Source organism: Pan troglodytes, chromosome 8 (genome assembly GCF_028858775.2).
Source record: "Pan troglodytes isolate AG18354 chromosome 8, NHGRI_mPanTro3-v2.0_pri, whole genome shotgun sequence".
Classification (NCBI taxonomy): Eukaryota; Metazoa; Chordata; class Mammalia; order Primates; family Hominidae; genus Pan; species Pan troglodytes.
In genome coordinates this window covers 22,709,797-22,729,777 of record NC_072406.2, presented here as the reverse complement: position 1 = coordinate 22,729,777, position 19,981 = coordinate 22,709,797, and the positions used below count along the sequence as shown (strand labels likewise).

Here is a 19,981-nt window from a genome sequence, read left to right as displayed (position 1 = left end):
GATAAGAACACTGTCAATTACATGTGTCGCAAATACAGCAGGTCCTTGAATTAATGTTGTTTCATTCCATGTCGTTTTGTTACAATGTTGATGCGGCTGGGGCCACAATGTGGAGTTAGAACGCTCTCCCACGCCGCCACGGGTTTTCTCCAGGCACTCTGGTATCCCCCACCTCCCAGAGATGTGCACATTAAGTGAACTGGCGAGACTGAACAGTCCCAGTCTGAGTGAGTGTGGGTGTGTCAGTGGTGACAGAGATCCGAGTTACCCCATTACTGATATGCGTCCATAGCAACTTCAGTCCTTGCCTCCTCAGAAGAAAGAATTGGAATGAGGGGCATAAATCAGAGTGAATGAGGCAAGTTTCAGAGTAAGAATGGAAGTTTACTAAAAAGCCTTTAGAACAGGAAGGAAAGGAAAGACCGCTTGGAAGGGATCCAAGTGGGCGCTTGAAGGTGGAGAGAAAAGAGAGAAAGATGAGGCCTTTAACCTTGCTCCTGAGACTTTATAGGCTCGCCTCTTTCCCAAGACTCTCCCTTTAAGATGGGCTTTCCGCATGCGCTGTGCCCACCTCACCCTTGGGAACTGAGCATGCGCACTGTTTTTAGGGCACTTACCCAGACGCCCCTCTGAGGTTTTTTTCCCCTATTCCGATGGAATGTGTCCCCGGAAGCTGATACTTCGCCATTTTTTTTTTTTTTTTTGTCTCTTAACAGGCGGGCTGAGGAAGTTGCCTCTCCCTGGCGCCTGCATTCAATGAACGTTTGTAATGTTAGCAGGTGTGGACCTTGAGGAGATTTTCTCTCCCTGGCTGCCCAGTTATCATTTTTAGAGAGGCAATGCGATAATTGCTGAACGATGTCACCTGACATTCCTAGCGGGTGGGAGAGAGCCCTCTCCTGCCCCGCTCATTGCCTAACTACCTGTAACAGGTGTGTGGGTGAGTGCTCCCTGTGATGGAACGGTGTCCTGTTCAGGACTGGGTGCCACCTGGCACCTTGAGCTGCCAGGACCGGCTCGGCCTACTCGCGATCCCAAGCTAGAACAAATGGGTAAATATCTTGCTTGATTTTTAAAATCTTTCTTTAATATACGAATAGCTCATATTTGTTCCAGTGTTTAATACCAGAAGTGTTTCGGGTCTTTATTTAGAAGTTTGGTGATGTTTTTGCAACCAGAAATATGCTGTAGGCACTTAATTCTTGTTGATATCACCTAGCCTATGGGCAAATCGTTTCTTTATACCTAGTTTCACTTAAAGTTGCAGTGGCCAAGAACCTAGTACATAAGTGAGGACTTACTCTATCGTCTTCCATTCTGCAGCTTATTATTATTATTATTATTATTATTATTATTGAGACGAAGTCTCACTCTGTCGCCCAGGCTGGAGAGCAGTGGCGCGATCTCAGCTCACTGCAACTTCCACCTCCCGGGTTCAAGCCATTCTCCTACCTCAGCCTCCCGAGTAGCTGGAACTACAGGCACCCGCCACCACGCCTGGCTAATTTTTGTATTTTTAGTAGAGACGGTGTTTCGCCATATTGGCCAGGCTGGTCTAGAACTCCTGACCTCAGGTGATCCACCCGCCTCGGCCTCCCATAGTGCTGGGATAACAGGCGTGAGCCACCGCGCCCGGCCTTTGTTTACTTTTTTAGTGGTACCATTTGATAAACGGACATTCTGGCTTTTTGTTGTTCAATTTCTAAATATTTTTATGACTATTGCATTTTGTACCTTATTTAGCAATTATTTTCTTACTGGATATAGAGATATTTTCTGTATTCTAATTCTAGAAGTTTTGTTATTTTGCCTCAGATTTAGATCTAGAAATCACTTGTAATTAATTTCTGTATATGGTGTGATGTAAGAATTAAGGTCCATTTTTCCCCCTCAACGGACCAACCTCATTTATTAAAAGACTTGTTCAGTGGCACCCTCTTGATCAAAAATTAAATGGTTTATATATGCTTGGATCTGGTCTTTTATTTTATAGATGTATTTGTATATTTTTTAAAATATACGATTTTAATAAGTTTAACTTTAAAACAAATTTTGATATTTACGCCTTTCCCCCTACATTTTTGGCTTTTCCATCTTTTTTAGGATTATTTCATAGATTTACACACGTATGTCAACATACACACTTGGATTTTGATTGAAATCACGTTCAAAATGTATATTGATTTGGGAAAAATGGGCATGTCTTGCATTATTGAGTTCTCCAATATTTAAATATGATATGTACTATTATTGATTTAGGTCTTCTTTGATTACCCTCAATAATGTTGTGTAAATTGTAATGTAAATTGTTGTCTAAGTCTTCTATATATTTCATTGTATTTTATCTTACATATTTGATTTTTTGGATGCAATGATAAATATCTTTAAAGTTTTTCATAGCCTATATATTTCTGAAATATGAAATACAAGTGATTTTTGTACTACCTTGGTATTTAGCAAAACTGCTAAACTAGCATTATTTTTAATAAGTGGCCTACTGATTATTTTTGATACAATATATCAATCTGCAGATATGAGTATTTTAATATACTTTCAAACCTCCATAACTTTGGTTTCTCTTTCTTGACTTACTGCAGTGGCTACAGTGATCACTAAATGTTGGAAAGAATGGTTGCTTATACAACCCCTCTAGGTTTTTTTCTAGATCCAAGTGAAGAAATTTAGTCTTAATTTTAGTTGTTTTTTTAAATCAATAACTGATATTGAATTTTATCAAAGGCCTTTTCAGCAGTTGAGATAATAAAATTATGATTCCTCCTTAACCTGTAAATGTGGTGAATTATGTTGCAATTACAATGAACATGAAACTTCCCATTCTTTGATAAATCTGTTGATTATATGTGTTGTTATACTTATTGCTTTAATTTGGTAATTTTTAAAGGATATTTAAATCCATATTCAATATTAGGATTAAATTTTACCTTCCTTTTCTCATCTGTCTTTATATTTTTATGCCACAGACTGATAGTGATGGTTGACTTGGAGTGTAAACTCGAGTGAATTAGGAGACACTGAGATAGCTAGTAAAGTACTATTATTGGTGGGTTTCTCTTTTACCGAAAAAGAAACCCAGGTCGTTTGATATTTGATTAGAATGCGTGGGCTGCCCCAGGTGTGTCTGAGAGCCTGTTTCCAGAGTAGATTGGCATTAAGTCCCGGGACTTAATTAGGGAAGATCTGCTGTCAGTGTGGGCGAGCCCCAACCAATCTGTGCACAGAGTGAGTGGAAAATCTGCCCTCAATATGGGCGGGCACCTTCCAATTGGCTGACAGAGTTAGGGAACATCCACCTTCCATGTGGGCAGGTGCCATCCAATCAGCTGTGGCCTAGATGGAAGGACAAGGCAGAAGAGGGTGAATTCCCACTCTCCTGGTGCCAGGTTATACTTCTCCGGCTCTTGAACCCCAGAGTTCCAGTTCCTTCTGCCTTTGATCTTAGGGACTGGGCACCGCGGCCCTGGGCCCTAGGGCCTGAGGCCTGGAGATGAGAGCCATACCGTTGGCTTAGAGGTTGCCTGAGGCCTTGGACCTGGCCTGAACCCGCTCCCTTGAATATCCAGTTAGCAGAGTGGCAATGCTGAGTTTTCTCCGCTTATGCTGATATTTCTCGGCATACAGAATCCAGTGAGCCACTTCTTAACAATCCTGTCTCATCCTTCTGTCTATCCTAGTGGTCCTGTCTCTCGAGAACCATCATTAAAACGCTGAAGTTTTATGAAATGTTGTAGTTAGAGGGCTAATGTATTTAATATTAATACAACAATGTTTAGGTTTCCTAATTACTTTTGCCAGTTTTAGTAAGTCGTGTTTTCTAGAAGTTTTATGATTTGAAATAATTTTCAAGTTTATTGGTATCGTGTGTTCTTCATATCCATTTATAATTGTTTAAATTTCTGTCTCATCCTAGTGACGCCTTTTTTAATTTCCTTTTTTTTGGTAATTTCTCACCATCTAATCAACTTTTTAGAGAATTATAAATGTTATCAGGCATTTCTGTAAACCATTTTAAACTTTGCTTATCTTTATTGTGTGTGCTTTATATTTTATTCATTTTCGATTTTTGTATTTTATTTCCTCCACAATTTAATTTTAAATTTGTCATTCATCTGTACCTTCCTAATTTAAGAGTGTTGGATAGATAATAACAGCATTCTTTCTTTCTTAATACAGATATTTAAGGTTGTATATTTCCCTCACAGCAAAGCTTTAGTTGCACACAAAAGCTTTTTATTAACATCAATTATATTCATTTGAAAACATTTTTTGATTTTTATTTCTTCCTGAACCATGGGTAATTCAGAAATTTGATATTTGTTTTTCTGTTTCCAAATATGGGGGTGCATTTTAAAGGGATCTTTTTGTGGTTAAATTCTATCTTAATTGTACTATACCTAGAAGACGTACTCTAAATATTTTTAATCATTTGAAATTTGCTGCCCTTAGCTTTGTGATCTACTATATAGTCAATTACTTTAAAAATGTTTTATGTACACTGGAATAGAACTTGTATTCTATAGAAGATGGATGTAGTGCTCTACATTTTCCAGTGGGTCAAACTTGTTCGCTGTTGCTTAAGGATTCTATATCATGTCTGATTTATTTTGTCTGTCCTGTCTGTACAGAGAGGAGTGTATTAAAACCCCTCATTATCATATTGAATTAGTCCGAGTCTCCTAGGTATTAATCTTTGCTTTATATTTTATGCCATATTGCTAGGTATATGAATATCTAGACTTACAACTTGTTGACAAAACGTTAATGTTTATGAAATATCTCTTTCTCTGGAGTAATGATTTCTACCTTGAATCTAGTTTGTCTGGTATTAATATACTTATACCAATATCTATCATTTTTTACATGTTTTTACTTGGTCTCTGCTGTTAATTATAGCTGTTTTACTTCTAAAACATGTATGATGGGTTTTGATTTTTTTTTTTTTATCCAGCCTAAGAATCTTTACCTTTTCATTATTGCAGTCCTTCATTGAGAGCTATGTAAGTCCTGATATATTTGGGTTTGAATCTCCAATAGCACTGTTTTATTTGTATTTGTCCTACCTGTTTTCTCTTCTCTTTTCTCCCTGTTAATCAACTGTGTATTTCTTTTAATATTCATTTTTCCCTCATGTTTGGTTGGTACGCATATTTTACTATTTATTTAGTGATTACCCTAAAATAACAACTATTCATCTTTGACTTGTCAAAGTTTAATATAAACATTCTTTCACCTTTTGCCAGGTAATGCAAGAATATTAGAACACTTTAACTCTACCTTTCATACTCTTAGAAATTACTATTTTTATTTCACATTTCAATTTGTATATTTAACATTTGAAAACCTCATTACTATTATTGCTTGCCATGCCCAATATTCATTTCAGTTCACCTACCTATGCATTTTGTTGTTGCTCTTTATTTTTTTCTCATATCTGTGAACATCCATCTGGGATCATTTCTTTCTCTCTGTAGAATCCTCTTCAGTAAAGGTTTACTGGTGGAAAATTCTCGCAGTTTTGGTTTATCTAAATATTTCTTTATTTTACCCTAATTTACTTTTGGATATCTTTTTCATGGTATGGACTCCTTATTTGACAGTAATTTTATTTCAGGGTTATTGTTCTGTTGTCTTTTGACTCCCATCTTTTCATTTGAGAGATTAGTTATCAGTGTTTGTGTCACTCTTTGAAGGTGATGTGTCTTCATATTCCTGGCTGCTCTGAGATGGTCACTCTGTCTAGTTCTCAGAAATTTAAATATGCATATATAGAATTTTTAAAATTTTGTTTGCTATATATATACACTTCCTGAATCTGTGGCTTGATACCTTTTGTCAGTTTTGGAGAAGTTAACAACATAATTTCTTAATACATTGTTTCTCCTCATTCTCCCTCTTTCTTTGGGAATTCAAATTATCAGTTGTTAGATATTCTCTGTTGCTGTATCTCTGATACTTCTTTGTTTTCCCTCCGTAAGTTTCTCTGTGCTTTATTTTTAGATATTTTAACTTATCTTTTATTAACTAATTCTTTAGTTATTTCTAAGTGTTACTAAATCTACGCTTAAACTCTTGATATTGGTAATTTTGTTCTTTAAATTCCCTTTCAGTTATTTTTTTTCTTTCCTAGTTCTCTGCTAGAAGTGTTAATCCTATGCCTTATTTTCTTGAATATATGTTATATATAGTTCTTTCAAAGTATAATCTTTTCGGGTAACTGTTTTTAGTGCCCATGAGTTTTTTCTTGCTTTCTGTCACAATGTCTTTTTTTCACGTGCATTCTTAGTTTTGATTGGGTGCTAGATAGAGCGTGTGAGTAACTGAAGAAAGATTTTTGGTCCTAGAATGACGTATTTCTCTGGAGATATAGACGCATATTTATGCTTCTGGCAGGCATTGGGGGATGTTGGTTATCCTGTATCAACTTAATTCTATTTTTGGGACTAAAATTATTCAAAGGTTTCAGTGCCTCTCCAGGGTTTATATATTTCTGGATTATTTTTATTTCTATTATATAGCCTTTTGCTATGCCAGTCCAGGTCACTGCAGGCCTACTCACAAATTCCTGTCCTCCTCTTTCAGTTTTGCCTGTGGTGTGTCTGTTGCAGTTACTGTAGCCGTGGCTTCTTCTTGGAACCCATGTTCATATGGTTTGGAAGCTGATCCTGTTTGCATATATACCTCCAAACCCATTCTATTGCCTTCCCCGAGATAGGTACCACCTGATATCATTAATGAATTATTTTTCCATTTATGTTTGCCAGAGTTGTGTTTCATGGCTTGTAACTACCTGTTTCTTAATGTCAAAACATCCTCCACTTCTAGAAAACTCCATTTGGTCATGATATGTTGTTGTATTTAGTAAACTTGATTTGTTCAAATTTTATTTAGAAGTTTCATATTTATATTAATGAAATTACTTTTTGTATATATTTGATATGGCTAGAATTTAGGAACATGAAAGTTTTGAAAAATGAGTTGGAATGCTGTCATATTTGTTTAGCCACAAAACCAAAAATGTATTGTAAAATAAATAGAATTATCTGACACTGTCATTCATTTTTTTCAAATTATTCTTTAAAATTCTCACTTATAGTCTAACATGTAAACTTTAAAATCATTCTGTTCAGTTAAATCACAATTTGAGTTTCTGACTGAAATTGTTAATTTGTGTAGGATTGGCATTTTCCTCTGTAATTACTCAGCCTTTTTTCATTCTTTATTAAAGTGTGGTGATTATCTTCATATCAGACCTTATACCTTTCTTTTCTTTTATTTCTTTTTTATTTTTGGTTTTGATCTTATGGAGCTAAGTTCTTTTTTTTCCATTTACATTTCAAAGTGCTTCTTGCTGCTACAGAAAGTGTACAGACTTTTACATATTTATTATGTATGTAGATACTTTTTCAAAATGTCTTAGAATTCTAAAAGGTGACTGCTTGTTAGTTTTTAATTATATATCTTGTGATTTCTAGGTCTTCTCTTTCTCATTACTAATTTGAACAGAAATAGTCAAGTATGTGCTATTTTATATGGTGATTTACACATTTTAAAAAAGCCATTGTCATATAGAGAAATAGCCATTCTCTTCTTATTTTACTTGGAAAACATAAGAGAATGGTAGCTAAGTTTTATATTTTGTGTAACATATTCTTTATATTTTGATATAATAATTTAATAAACTACAACTAAAATCATAACTTAGAAACATCTTTCATTTCTAGAAAACTCTACTTGGTCATGGTATATTGATATATCATATTAAACTTGATTTGTTAAAATCTTATGAGAAATATTTTATTTATAATTTCACTTATAAATATATGTATTTAAAATAGCTGGAATTGAGACGTGAACATTTTTAAAAATGAGTTTGGAACCTACTATATTTTGATATCTTCCAGTAGTTGAAAAGACATAGATAGATTAATGTTATTTAACTTGTAATAGAAATAACCTGCAAAACTTAATGCTGGACCTCTCTATTTTTGTTAGATATTTAAAGAAAATTTTCCAATTTCCACCATCACTGCCTTATTAGATTTTCTGACATTTTTGGGTCAAATTTGCAAATAACATTTTTCAATAAAATTTAGCATTTCTTCTGGATTTTCAAACTTAATGCCATCAAATTGCATGGAATATTCTTTTCTGATACTTGGAACACTTTCTGGATTTACATATCTATATTCCTAAAGCTGTTTATTTGGATTTTTCTTTTTGCTCTATCAGGCTTGTGAAGAGATTTTTTTTTTTTTTTTTTTTTTTTTTTTTTTTTTTGCTAAAAAGCTAGGATTTGTTTTACTTATTTTGGACTACATCTTTATTCTTTTCTATTTCATCTGAAAACACTTTCCTAATTTTCTGTTTCTTCTTTTGTTTATCTTTACATAATAATTTTGTTCTCATGTTACATACATAATTCCTTATCAGTCTTTCTTTTTAAATAAAATAATGTCTGGCTTTAAAGTTCTTTTGGTTTAGGTTTTTCATTAATTGTTGAATGATTTATAGTTGTGTTTTTATTTTCCATGTGCTTCAAGAATTATTTAGGGAGCAAAGCTAATGTTGGCTTTTGGGATCAAGCCAAAGCCACCAAAATTAATATTATTTCCATCTTTTTCTAGTAACTCAACTGAAAAAAGGTTGTGAGAATTGAATTCTCCCTTCCAGTTTTGGCTCCCAGGTCCCAAGCCTCTCTGGTTAAAGGAGTGGGGGTGTGGGGTGGGCCGTGGTGGGGAGGGCAGACTTATCTTGTGGAGACTGGCAGGGCACTCTTCCTCTGAGACCACGGGTGCCAGCAAGCTCAAGCTGCCTCCCTTGTTCTCTAACAGGCTTCCAGAATTGGAAGGTTTTTCCTGTTCTCTCCTTTCAGGAATTTAAGGCCTTAGAAATGCTCTCACTTATTTCTTGGTCTAACATTAAGTTTCTGTTCTTCAAGCTGTTCTAGCATGGAGTTGGGAGGAAAAGACTGTCATGAAAAGCATTCAGCGAGCTGTCCTCAGTAATCCATATTTTTCTCTTGAAATATTTTTGGAAACTCAGTTAATTATCATCTCTTTCACTACCGTTGTCTTAACTGAAGCCCTTATTAGCTCTATCTTGTCCTACTGAAATTATTTCACCACTGGAGTGTCTCCTGCTTATGTCACCTTAAAACCCATCTGTCCCCCATACTGTCAATGTTTTTTTTTTAAAACAAAAAAGTTATCTTAAAAACTTTTTTTTACCACAACTTTCGGGGGTTTTTACTGCTTATGCAATCAGAATAAAGTCCAAATTCCTCAGGATGGTATGCAAGCCCCTTCAAGCTTGGGTGGCCTCTCATAAAAATATGATCTGATACTCCCCCATGTCACTTCCTCCTCTAGTGCGTGTGTCTGCACCACTTTCTGTAGCTGGTGCACTCACTCCATCACAGCCCACATGTGAAAAGCTCCAGATTAGTTACTCTTTTCTTGGGTTAACATTTCGGATTTTTATAATTGGTTTATTCTAACATGAGGTTCAGCTATGGCCATCAGGTATTTTTGGTAATAATGTGTTTCTGCATCCTTTCTTTTTAAAACTAGCCTAGATGATCTCTCATGTAAAAGACAGTGTCTGCCCTTCACACCAAAAAGTATGGAAGTTTAGAGGAGTACATTAATTTTGAAGTAAATTAATAACAGATGCCCATTTTGTTATGTTACACATTTTCTCTACTTTGTATTTAATTCATTACTTCTGAAGCATGGCAAAAATTAAGCGGCACATATACAATAAATAATAAACTAGAGTATAAAATGGATAAAGCACTAGGATTAGTCAACAAAATAAATCTTTCCAATTAAAATCAATCCACAAGAAGCCCATCATCAAAAATAATCAGAAGTGATAATCAGCCATTTAGCACAAACGTAAATTTGTGGCTGCCACAAAATACAGCAACTGGGCCTAGTGAGAAGCTTGATGTGTTTGTAGCCAAGAAATTAGGCACTTGTTTCCATATTGCTCTTGTTGGAAAAAAGATAAACGTGAGAGCCCAGCATCTGTGGTTCAGAGTTGCCAAGCACATCCACTGAGTGACCATTCTCTTGGCTTAAATAATTAAACATATTGAAAGGGGGTGCAGAAGTAGACCAACTCCTGCATTGCCAGCAGGAGGAGATGTGTGGGCCAAGCATGTATCACACTGCAATATAACAGCCAATTAGTTGTGTAATTGCATTTTGCCAATAAAAAGGCAACATTGTGTTTGGAATTCTGCAAATTTCATGTGTCTCTAACAGCATTGATTACAGTGTATAAAAAGGTGAGAATACCGACTTTTCGTTGTTTTGTTAAAAAATAATTGATGACTTTAGAAGATAACAATTTAAACATAAAACAGGACAAACCACTATGATTAGCTTTAGTACAAGGAAATGAAATGGCAAAAAAATTTTTGCTGGTCGACAGGATGTTAGGAAGTTAGGAGAAGGGTGATCTTGTGACTCTTGCAAGTAAAATCTATTGCCTTCATTTATGAGGAGGAGAGGAGTGATCTTTTTGTGTAGAAGAATAATTATACCTGTAAACTACATAAGTATCCAGAATAAGGTAAGGCAGCATATTTATTTTCAAGTGGAATTACCTCCACTTCTCTCGTTTCACGCAGGAATCATTAAGGCCAAAGCAGAATGTGGAAAAAAGGAAGAAAGGTGACAAGAAGTGTAACATGTGGAGACTTATACCAGAAGAGCAATATTCCTAAATTTTGAGTGGTTTTGCATTGTCTCTGTAATTGTAACTGAAGTATTAGGCCAGAAATAAAATTGAAGAGTAATTTAGAGAAATATTTGCATATCATCTAGTGAGAAAATTTGTGACGCTAGACACGTTAAAAAATCTTACGTTATTTTTCAGATGATCTGCATGGTGGCATATCTGATTTATAGCCCTTTATTCCCTTAGGCCATCGTTTCTTAAGTGTAGCCTTCAGAACACTAATTTACAGGATGTTAATATACCCCAGGTGTAAATGGTTCTTTGCACAAATAGATTTTTTAAATTTCAAGATGGATGAAGGTAGATAAAGTTATTAGTGTAATACAGCTAACATTATGCTCAATGGCAAAAAATTGAAAGCCTTCCCTCTGAGATCTAAAACAAGACAAAGATGCCCAGTCCTGCCACTTTTATCCAATATAGTATTAGAAGTCCTTGCCAGAGTAATTAGGCAAGAGAAAGAAATAAAAGGCATTTATGTAAGAGAGGAGGAAGTGCAACTGTCAGTTTGCTAATGGCATGTTCTTATTTATAGAAAACCCTAAGAGATCACAAAAAACTATTAGAACTAATAATTAAATACAGTAAAGTTGCAGGCTACAGAATCAACACACACATTTGTAGTTTTTGTACAGTATCAAACTATACAAAAGAAGTGAAGATATTAATCCCATTTACAACAGCTACAAATACAACTTAGGAATAAATTTACCCAAGGAGGTGAAATACCTGGACACTGAAATTGAAAAACACAGCTAAGTAGAAAGATAATTCATGTTCATGGATTGAAAGAGTTAAGATTGTTAAAAATTCCATTGTACCCAAAGAGACCTACAGATTCAGTGCATCCTTATCAAAATTCCAATGTCATATAATAGAACTAGAAAGAAAATCCTAAAATGTATATAGAACTACAAAAGACCCCAAATAGCTAATGAAGTCATGAGCAAAAAAAAAAACAAAGCTGGAGGCATCATATTCCCTGATTTCAAAATATACTACAAAGCTGTAGCAACTAAATATGGCAGCAGTGGCATAAAAATTGACCAGTGGAATAGAAAACAGAGCCCAGAAGTGAGCCACACATGACAGTCAATTGATTTTTTTAGAAAAATGCCCAAGCACATAGAATAGGTGGACCGTCTCTTCAATTTTTTTCCGTCTTCACAGCCACCACTATATCCAAAGCTATAATCAGCTGTCACTAGACTACAACAAAAGTTTCCTTACTGTTTTCTGTTCCTTTTGAAACACAAATGTGACTCATGTTGTGCAATGGCTTCTCTTTGCTCTGAGGATAGAACAAAATTCTCATCTCAGTTACAAGGTCCTGGGTGGCTTTGCTCCTCCTTGTCTTCTTAATCTGTCTCTTTCCTCCCGTGCTTCCTTGCATCCAGCTATGATGGCACCCTTTCAGAACTTTCTCAAATTCACTATGCTGCCTCCTTCCCTGGGCTCTTTATACTTGTCATTACCTCTATCTAGAATGTTCTCCCTGTTAGTTCTCTTTTCCTATTTAACAGTTGCTCATACCTCAGAACTCAGGTGGTGGTATTTTATTGGAGAAGCCTTGCTTGATCCCTAGACTAGGTTAGTGTCTTCTGTAATCTCAAAGAACCAGATTCCTTTCTATTATGATACAAAGCTCACATATTACAAAAAAATCTGTTTTTTTTTTTATAGTCATCTCATGCAATAAATTCCAACCTCTATGACAAGAGTCTTATTGGTCATTGCATTCTAGGAACCTAGCCCTAGGGCTGAAAAATGATGGGTTTACAACAGATATTTTAAAATAAAACAATATATGAATATATGGATAGCTTTAATGTGAAAGCAGAGATACCTGATAGACTGAAATCTTTATACAGTTGACATTTGAGCAACACAGGTTTGAGCTGTGGGGGTCCACTTTTACATTGACCTCTTGGATATAAAAATCCACATGTGCTTAAATCTCTTATTTTAAATGGCGTAGTATTTATGTGTAGTCTGTGCTTATCATCTTGTATATGTTAAATCATCTCTAGATTACTAATAGTACTCAATACAATGTAAATGCTATGTCAATAGTTGTTATACTGTATTGTTTAAGCAGTAATGACAAGAAAAAGTTTGTACATGTTTATGTGCAGACACAGTTACCTATTTTTTCCAAATATTTTTGATGCTCAGTTGGTGGAGTTGATGGATGTAGAACCCATGAATATGGAGGCTGACTGTATTGTTGGTGGTGAAGTTTTATTAGATGACCAGTTCCTTGCAAATGCTATGCAGGTATATATTGACATAAAAATCTGATACTTTTAAGTAGGATTCTAGTCAATAAAAAAATATTAAAATACCTATCTCCATAGCTGACCATCTTGCAAACATTTGACTACAAATTATAATATTTTATTGTTGCAAGTTTTCTTATTTTCATTATATAAATGGTCACACCATTTGTATAGACAGGCATACACATATGTAATGCACATCGTCCTATTAGCCAGAAGTTCGAGTTCAAATTTAGTGAATAATTTAATTTCTCTTATATTTTAGTGGTAATCTAAAATGTTGGCGATATTCAGTTCTTTTGTGGTAGAAAAAATAAACACATTTTACATATAAAAACAGACAGTAAACAAAATTCTTAATTATGTTTATTACTCTTCATAAAGAAATATATGAAAAATTCATCAAATAATTTAAAATATATTAGATCATTAGTTTTATATTAGATTCAAAATATGTCTCTCATATGGTCTGTTTTCCATCCTGAAGGAGAAAGAGAGAGAGAGAGAAAGAGAAAGAGACAAATATGTCTTTACATAGGAAAAAACTCAGAAACTTTTATAAATATGGTTTAAAATTACTTGAAAATATAGAATTAGTATGTATAAGAATTAAATAATTTCAATAATATGTAATACCTTCGAGGGAACATATCTTGGATATATTATATAATACTTTCAGTAAATATTTTTAAGTTATTTTATGATTCTATTGTTATGTGGAATATTAAACCAATTTTGGTAAACCAAGAGAATGTATATTTTAATGATTTCCCCCATGTAATATGTAGTAAATCAGATTTTGTACTTTTTTTTGCTCTTTTTGCAATATTTTCTTTTTTGGAGGAAATCTTAGATTTTTTTCCCCCCCTTTATTTATTCACACCCATTATCCTTATGGAATATTTCAGATATTATGGTGAGAGACAACTGCACTCTGAGACACTAGCATAGTTAACACAGACCAGATTTTTGTAATTCTGAAATAAAGGGTAGAAATTATCCACCCTTTTGGAGCTGCTGTACCAGAATAGCTTTTGAATATCTTTGTGAAGAATGACTTGTTGAAAGATATCATAGCAGAAAAGGAGAAAAATTGAGCTCTTGGGGGCACTGCAAGACCTTTGGTTGGATCTATAAAAGGAAGAGACTTCTCTTTAAAGAGTTTCGCAAAAGGTCTTGAGCATTAGCAATGTCAATTTTGAAGGGAATGCCACGAGGGCTTTCCCTTTGCACTTGAAAAACCCGTCTCTAGGCCTATTGTCATATCTTATAGCTGCATTTCATAATTTGTAAGGTTATGGGAATAAATGTTATAATTATTTAATGTTTATTAGACGTCTAGATAGAATATACTAAACTACACCCCTTTTCAAATCTCATACTGTAGCTTGAATACAGTGGACATACATGAGAGAAAGAATGAGCTTTCAAATTGGAAAAAGATCTATAGGAAGGCTTTATAACAGTTATCAAGTTATCAAGTTTCTGCTTTTTTCCTGCCTGGAATGTGCTTTGCTGGCTACAGCTTCAATAGGTACCTTGAGACCTTGAGATGAAAAGTTCATCTTGAACATGAAAATCAATTAGTAGAGACAGCGAAAGCAGGAAAGATGAAAGAGCTTTGTCTCAAGCCACGAGACTAGCCCCAAACTACTATACCAGCTTCCGGAATGCAAGTTATGTGAGTGGGAAATAATGTGTGTGGTATGTTCCTTTGCTAGGATGGCCAACAAAGTACCACAGACTGGTTGGCTTAAACAACAGAAATTTATTGACTGACAGTTCTGGAGGCTGGGAGTCTAAGACCAAGGGGGCAGCAGGGTTGGGTTTGTCTGAAGCCTCTCTCCTTGGCTTGCAGGTGGCTTCACATGCTCTTTCCTCTGTGCGTGCGCAGCTCTGGTGTCCCTCTCCATGTCCTAATCTCTTCTCAAAAGGACACCAGTCATACCTCACTTTACCTTCGTCACCTCACCTTATCTCCAAGTACAGTCACATTCTCAGGTCCTGGGAATGAGGATTTCAGCATGTAAATTTTGCGGAGACACACGTCAGCTCCTAACAGTGAGTATAGATGCTACTAGTTTTTTTCGGTTTTGGGAGCTTTTGTTGAGACAGAGTCTTGTCCTGTTGCCCAGGCTGGAGTGCAGTGGTGCAATCTCAGCTCAATGCAACCTCTGCCTCCTGGGTCAAGCAATTCTTATGCCTCAGCCTCCCAAAAAGCTGGGATTACAGGCATGTGCTATCACGCCGGCTGGTTTTTGAATTTTTAGTAAACATGGGGTTTCACCATGTTGGAAAGGCTAGTCTCAAACACTTGGCCTCAAGTGATCTGCCTGCCTTGGCCTCCTGAAGTGCTGGGATTACAGGAATAAGCCATTGTGTCCGGCCCATGTTTCTAGGTTGTTTAAGTTACTGTTTGGTTCTTAGCAGTCACATGTAATTACTAACGAACACAAATAGTACATATAGACATTTATTTATAGATGGGAAGGTAATCAATCCCAGAGAGTCTTAAAACAGATATAGCAGAGGTTTCTTATGGGGGATTAAGCTATTTGCTTGCAGTATAAAACTTGATATTTTATTTGTTTAAAACCAGATGTATGTATTATGTTGATTTAAAATCTAAAGCAAATTTAAAAATAACTATGACTAAAAATTATCCATAAAATTGGTGAAACTGTTATGTTCTATTTCAACAGCTTATTTTTAGGAAACACAGTTGAGAAGGCATGATGTCATGATAAGGGACATGACAGTCATGACACTGTTGTCCTTGCTGATAAGGCCAGCATACCATTTTAGTATCCTGAAGAAAAAACAAATCCATGTCACTTATATCTGATTTTAATATAGTGCCGATGAGTAAATAGCCTGTGAAGGACTAGATTATACAATTAAACCAAACTGTAAAAAGAGTGCGCGTATCATAATTTATCAGTAGTAATGCTAAAAGCAAACATAAATATATAATAGTGTATAATTAATGTAATATACCATTGGTAATTATATACTATTAATTAATTATATACTATTAATAATTACATACAAAAATGTTGGCAAATAGTATATTTTTTCCACTGATGTGATCAATCTATGAATTATCTAGTGATTAAGTTATTTATAGCTTTGTTTTTAATGTTTGCCTTGATTAAATTTGATATATCTTTTTTACTTTGAGTCAAAAATTGAATGCATTCATATTATTTTTATATTTTCTTTTTTTATTGAAAAACTTGTTTCTTCTATTTTGCTAGGTTAAAAAGTTAAAAGTCTACAAAAGTACTTAGATTAGATAACATGTCTTTGATGAAAGACATAGAAATGTTACTACACAGGGTACACCTAACCTTTTCCCTTCACTCTCTCTCCTGCCTCTACACATCAAACATCCATGGGTTAAAAAGCCCATTTGGAAATTACTTTTATTAAAATAAAGAACCCTCATACTCTCTGTGATTGGTCAATTTCCCCTTGTTTTCAAATTTTATCCTCATTTCTCTACCATTTCTACAGATAAGAAAACTGTGGTTCAGAGAGATTAAGAAGTTTTAGGTCATATAATTTTCAGATAATTGGAATCAAGATTCAGAATCTGAGGTTTTGATTCCAAAACACACAAAAAAATAGAAACCCTCAAAGAATGTGCAATCTAATGAAGGAGACAGGAAAGTATAATCAATTGTGGTGAACATCAGTATGATAAAGGTCCTAGGAGTAGACAGAGAGCAGATGATCTGAGGTGATTTGGTAGGTGAAAGAAATTGTGAGGAAAACATTCATGAGGGTGTGGGGGGAGGTGACAGGGAAGTGATTTGAGTTAAGGACAACAGCATGAACAGATTAAAGGTAGGAAAGTAAATGTCATTTTGGACAAAAGCCAATAATTTGGCCCAGCTGAGGCATCTTGTTGAGAGGCAAGAGGAATAGAAGCTGCTGAGGTGAGCTCAAGCCATAGGTTGAAGTTCTACCGTGAGGAATCATATTTGCTGTGCTAAGGAAATGGAAATTTCTTACTGAAACAAGAAATAGCATATGAGCGTTCTTTTTAAAAAAATAAGTGTGACTTGATTAGACCTGAATTACAAAGAGATACGTATTATAGCATTATGGAATATAGATTCTAGAGGGGAGAAAATAATGCAACCAAGGAGTCCAGGTAGTAGAATGTAATAAGACTCAATATGAGATAGTGAAGTCATAAACCAGGGACACTGATTAGGAGAGATGGAGGAGATTGGAAACATTTTAGGGTTAAAATGGACAGGACTTTCTGATTAATGAAGAGGGAGGAAAAAGCTATATGATCCCCAGTGAAGCCTTCAGGTCTTTAATGGCAGCAGGTTTGGGATATGTTGAATTTGGATGCCCTCGTGATCTTTAGGCTGCAATGTCCAGTATGAAGGAGAAAGTTGCAGAAGGTAACTGAGCTTTGGGACTCATCATCTTATTTAAAATTGCAAACTCATGAAAGTCCTTGACTGCATTTTTAATCCATTGTAATGTATTTCATTCATTTTAAGCTAAACTTTTTCACATGTGAACAGCTCTGATATTGAGATGTGCCTTACAGTCTATAGAATATTGCAGTTTAATTGTTCATAAGATGCATAAAACTGTGATGCATCTAATAGCCAATAGGATTTTACATTTGATGAAATGCCCCTATCCTTTCATTTCCTTATTTATTTATTTTTAACTTCCTTCACTAGAATGTAACCTCCATGAGGGCAGCCTTTATGTTTTGCTTTCTTTTCTTTTCTTCTTCCATTTTGTTCTGTTCTCTATCTCCAGTGCCTAGAACAGTCCTGATACATAGTAGGTGTTCAAGAAATATCTGTGGAGTGAATGAATGTCTTGGGCTATTTTCCTCAGTTGAAAGTGGGTGATTTCATCAAGGGAGAGATTAAATATATGTAGGAAAATGGAGAGAACCAAATGGAAGTAACTTTTGGCAAATTCAGGAATTTGCCAAAGATCTGCACAGGATGACTGGGTTGGGGAGCACCCCCCTACTCAGAAAGTAGATGAAGTGTCAGGTGCTTAACTCAAGAGAGTGGCATATCACACGCCTCAGTCATTTTGAGTTTAAGAATCACTAAGCAACAGTTTAAGGAGTTTCCTTTTTTATTGTTTGAGAGATTTGTGAGACAAATTTTAGCGTAGACTTAAGCAAGAAGTTATCGTAATCACAGTTTTAGATAAACTGTAACAGACTAGGTAGTAATTTCATTCAGCACTGCTTTCTCTCCAACCTAAAGCTATGAAACACATTCAAAAGATACAGACACACACACACACACACACACACACACACACACAGAAGTTAACACATGTGAGAAAGAAGTTCTACTCAAATAATCAAACCTTTCTCAAGGGAAAAGGATGGTGTATTTTGTGCTACTGCAGAGGATGCACTTGAAACCAACAGTCATGCGGGAAACATTTTGGCTCAAAAGAGCTCTGATAGCTAGAGTTGTTCATCTTTGGCAAGGGCTCACAAAAACAGTTGTGAAATGTTTAAGCAGAGGCTGAAGAGTACTTGTAAGGGATGCTATAGGGCTCTCTATGTAACCTCATTGCCTATAATATGTTTAATACAAGTTAGGACAGTACATGCTCAATTCCCCCTTAATTTCAGGGGGAAGGTGTCATTACATATAAAAATTGAATGACTCACATGTGATTTTTCTAAGGATGTTAATTGTTGTTGCCTCCAAGCAGTGCAAAGCACACCTGAGACAGTGAACCTATAGGCCACAGAGAAGTGCAGCGCTGTCCAGGTCAACTGTTTCCCCCTGGCCTCCCCTTCATACCATTGGCTTCGTGTTCTTCTGCCTTTGTCTTCCTGATCTTTGTAGATTTTTCCCTGTTTCCATTACTCAGCAGCCTCTGCCTTGTTTGGGTTTGAACAGTCTCTCTAGCCGCTTTGTACCCCAATACTATTTTAATGTGTGCTTTTGCGGAACAGAAGGTTTTGGGGAACGTGTCTGTCACATTTACAGCATTGAGTAGGAGGCTGGAGAGATGGACTCTAAAGTTATCTCCAACTTGGAGTTTCCACGATTATAAAAGTGTCTGCCTAAGCAGACTGAATGGACACCAATCATTAATTTGTGAAGAATAGAAATCAGGGCTGACTGATATTAATTTTTCATCTGTAAATATCTGAAAGTTAATATTAATATTAACTAGTTTGAAGTTTGCTACATTTTATCATTAAGACCATTTATAAGTGAAATCTGTCAGCTTTCATTAAAAATAAAGTTTGCCAAACAAGCTAGGGACATCTCTAGGATTTTGGGCTGTCAGACAGACAATTGGTACATCTGGAAATGAGCTCAAGAATGTGGGTTGTTCTGTAAGCTATTGAGCATAGTTTTTTTAATTCTCTGAGAAAAACTGCTGTTTTACTGAGAATGTTGGGAAGAGAGCACATACGCTTCACTGTAAGAATGTATTCATTTTAAGAACTTCAGTGTTTGCTCCATTATGGGTCCCTTTCATGTCCCTCTAGTAATGCACATATGTACATTGTCTTCACCTATGATATTACTATTATGAGAAAAGAAAAATGACTGAAACCTAACTGCAAATCAAATTCTCTAAATTAGCATTCAGGTATTACTTTATTAGTAGATTGTAACAGCTAATTTGTCCTGTGAGCCACAAGCCAGGAGAATTACTCATCTGGTGAGACTGCAAATGCTGACAGCCTTAGTACTCAATGACTTCTTTATAGACTCAAGAATTACTGTATTTCTTCAGCACATGCTTGTTTTCCTATCTTAAAGCAACATGGGGAATTTCTGTCCTGCTCTTTTAATTTACTGATTTCTTCTAACACTGTTTTTGGCAGAATATTTTCCTACTTGTGTGACTTTTGCCAGATGAGAAATAACTACACTATCAAACAAGCAAACACCATGAAAAAGGCT

The 19,981-nt window shown here is 35.3% G+C and overlaps 1 long non-coding RNA gene across 3 annotated transcripts in view; it reads left to right on the top strand.

Moving 5' to 3' along the window:
- Positions 1–597: 597 nt before the first annotated feature.
- Positions 598–19,981, top strand: part of LOC107966900 (uncharacterized) — a 570,559-nt gene continuing 551,175 nt past the window's right edge. For all 3 annotated transcript variants that reach the window (XR_008537673.2, XR_008537675.2, XR_008537674.2), the window contains exon 1: positions 598–1,052. This is a non-coding gene — a long non-coding RNA (uncharacterized LOC107966900). The remainder of the gene's footprint in view (positions 1,053–19,981) is intronic.